Source organism: Alosa pseudoharengus, unplaced genomic scaffold (genome assembly GCF_046254945.1).
Source record: "Alosa pseudoharengus isolate Yale_2024_CS ecotype anadromous, Long Island Sound unplaced genomic scaffold, YU_APseudo_1.1 YU_APseudo_1.1_scf_17, whole genome shotgun sequence".
In the NCBI taxonomy this organism is placed as follows: Eukaryota; Metazoa; Chordata; class Actinopteri; order Clupeiformes; family Clupeidae; genus Alosa; species Alosa pseudoharengus.
The window spans coordinates 32461678-32464177 of NW_027468640.1; the positions used below are offsets into that span (position 1 = coordinate 32461678).

The 2500-nt window shown below is 46.3% G+C and overlaps 6 non-coding genes across 6 annotated transcripts; all 6 read right to left on the reverse strand.

The window, feature by feature from the left end:
* Nucleotides 1-87: 87 nt before the first annotated feature.
* trnas-cga (transfer RNA serine (anticodon CGA)) lies at nt 88-169 on the reverse strand. The gene has a single exon. It is a non-coding gene; the product is annotated as a tRNA-Ser (tRNA).
* A 361-nt stretch (nt 170-530) lies between these two features.
* On the reverse strand, nt 531-612 carry trnas-uga (transfer RNA serine (anticodon UGA)). The gene has a single exon. It is a non-coding gene; the product is annotated as a tRNA-Ser (tRNA).
* Nucleotides 613-995: 383 nt separating this feature from the next.
* On the reverse strand, nt 996-1077 carry trnas-cga (transfer RNA serine (anticodon CGA)). The gene has a single exon. It is a non-coding gene; the product is annotated as a tRNA-Ser (tRNA).
* A 245-nt stretch (nt 1078-1322) lies between these two features.
* Nucleotides 1323-1404, reverse strand: trnas-uga (transfer RNA serine (anticodon UGA)). Its single transcript has one exon. It is a non-coding gene; the product is annotated as a tRNA-Ser (tRNA).
* Nucleotides 1405-1780: 376 nt separating this feature from the next.
* Nucleotides 1781-1862, reverse strand: trnas-cga (transfer RNA serine (anticodon CGA)). Its single transcript has one exon. It is a non-coding gene; the product is annotated as a tRNA-Ser (tRNA).
* A 387-nt stretch (nt 1863-2249) lies between these two features.
* On the reverse strand, nt 2250-2331 carry trnas-cga (transfer RNA serine (anticodon CGA)). Its single transcript has one exon. It is a non-coding gene; the product is annotated as a tRNA-Ser (tRNA).
* Between the last annotated feature and the right edge of the window lie 169 nt (nt 2332-2500).

Sequence of the window (2500 nt, forward strand, 5' to 3'; positions counted from 1 at the left end):
TAAAGATGTGATGGAAAATTTCACACCTGTTATCTCGCCACAGGAATCAAGACGTCCGTGCTTAATCCCGTTTATAAGAAAGGACTGCGCTGCGAGCAGGGTTCGAACCTGCGCGGGGAAACCCCATTGGATTTCGAGTCCAATGCCTTAACCTCTCGGCCATCACAGCTGCAAGCCTTGACTGTACAGATAAAAATCAACAGAGAGGCAAACTACACACTCCAGCGAATGAGAAGGCAAGAATAGAAACTCATCCAGTTTGCCTCCAGTGACACAAAGTCCTTTTTGCAAGTACAAATGAGAGAACTTTTCAGAGGGTTATACATACACGCTCGTGGGAAGCTTGGTTCACTTGGAACAACTGATAGAAATGGCCATCGCAATGGTAAATTTACATGAACAACATGCCACAGCTTCAGTTAGAGAAGACACTGCTATAAAGAATTGGCTGGACGGTATGTTTCAACTTCCTTTGCCAGTTTCTGTCTTGGGTATTAAACAGGTGGCAGGAGACCAACTAGTCAAAGTAACGCTGTGAGCAGGGTTCGAACCTGCGCGGGGAAATCCCATTGGATTTCAAGTCCAACGCCTTAACCACTCGGCCATCACAGCTGCACATCAGTTGTATGGCTGTACGGGCAAAAATTGTCAGAGAGGCAAATTAAACATTCCAGGAAATGAAAGGGCAAGAATAGAAACTCATCCAGTTTGCCACCAGTGACCCAAAGTCCTTTTTGCAAATACAAATGAGAGAAGCACATGAAATGTGCAACTCTTCATAGGGGCATAAATACACGCTCGTGGGAAGCTTGGATCCCTTGGAACAACTGATAGACATGGCCATCGCAATGGTAAATTTACATTCACAACGTGCCACAGCTTCAGTTAGAGAAGACACTGCTATAAGGATTGGCTGGACGGTATGTTTCAACTTCATTTGCCAGTTTCTGTCTTGGGTATTAAACAGGTGGCAGGAGACCAACTAGTCAAATAAACGCTGCGAGCAGGGTTCGAACCTGCGCGGGGAAACCCCATTGGATTTCGAGTCCAACGCCTTAACCTCTCGGCCATCGCAGCTTATTGCATTCAAGGGCGTCATGAAAAAAAAAAGACATGCAAACATGATACCTGGTGGATGAGCCTAAATTCACACATGGTAAACGTAGGACCAACGGCATTACTGTGAGACACGCCATTACTTGTGCAGTTTGAAACGGGCACAGGTAAGAGGCCGGGTAGATGTGGTGGTAAATTTCACGGCTTGTTGTTTCGCCATATGAATCTAACCAGCCGCTCTTCATCCCATTTATAAGAAAGGACTGCGCTGTGAGCAGGGTTCGAACCTGCGCGGGGAGACCCCATTGGATTTCAAGTCCAACGCCTTAACCTCTCGGCCATCTCAGCACGACTTGACTGTATAAGGCAAACAATCGACAGAGAGGCAAACTACACATTCCAGCGAATGAGAGGGCAAGAAGATAAAACTCATCCAGTTTGCCTCCAGTGACCCAAAGTCCTTTTTGCAAGTACAAATGAGAAAACTACATAAAATGTGTAACTTTTCATATGGGCATATACACGCTCGTGGGAAGCTTGGATCCCTTGGAACAACTGATAGACATGGCCATCGCAATGGTAAATTTACATTCACAACGTGCCACAGCTTCAGTTAGAGAAGACACTGCTATAAAGAATTGGCTGGACGGTTTGTTTCAACTTCCTTTGCCTGTTTCTGTCTTGAGTATCAAACGGGTGGCAGGAGACCAACTAGCCAAAGTAACGCTGCGAGCAGGGTTCGAACCTGCGCGGGGAAACCCCATTGGATTTCGAGTCCAACGCCTTAACCTCTCGGCCATCACAGCTGCACATCAGGTGTATGGCTGTACGGGCAAAAATTGTCAGAGAGGCAAATTAAACATTCCAGGAAATGAAAGGGCAAGAATAGAAACTCATCCAGTTTGCCACCAGTGACCCAAAGTCCTTTTTGCAAATACAAATGAGAGAAGCACATGAAATGTGCAACTCTTCATAGGGGCATAAATACACGCTCGTGGGAAGCTTGGATCGATCCCTTGGAACAACTGATAGACATGGCCATCGCAATGGTAAATTTACATTCACAACGTGCCACAGCTTCAGTTAGAGAAGACACTGCTATAAGGATTGGCTGGACGGTATGTTTCAACTTCCTTTGCCAGTTTCTGTCTTGGGTATTAAACAGGTGGCAGGAGACCAACTAGTCAAATAAACGCTGCGAGCAGGGTTCGAACCTGCGCGGGGAAACCCCATTGGATTTCGAGTCCAACGCCTTAACCTCTCGGCCATCGCAGCTTATTGCATTCAAGGGCGTCATGAAAAAAAAGACATGCAAACATGCTACCTGGTGGATGGCAATCGGAGGGACAAGCCTAAATTCACACACAGCAAAAGTAGGACCAGTGTCATTACTGAAAGACATTCCATTACTTTTGCAGTTTGAAACGGGGACATGTAAGAGGCC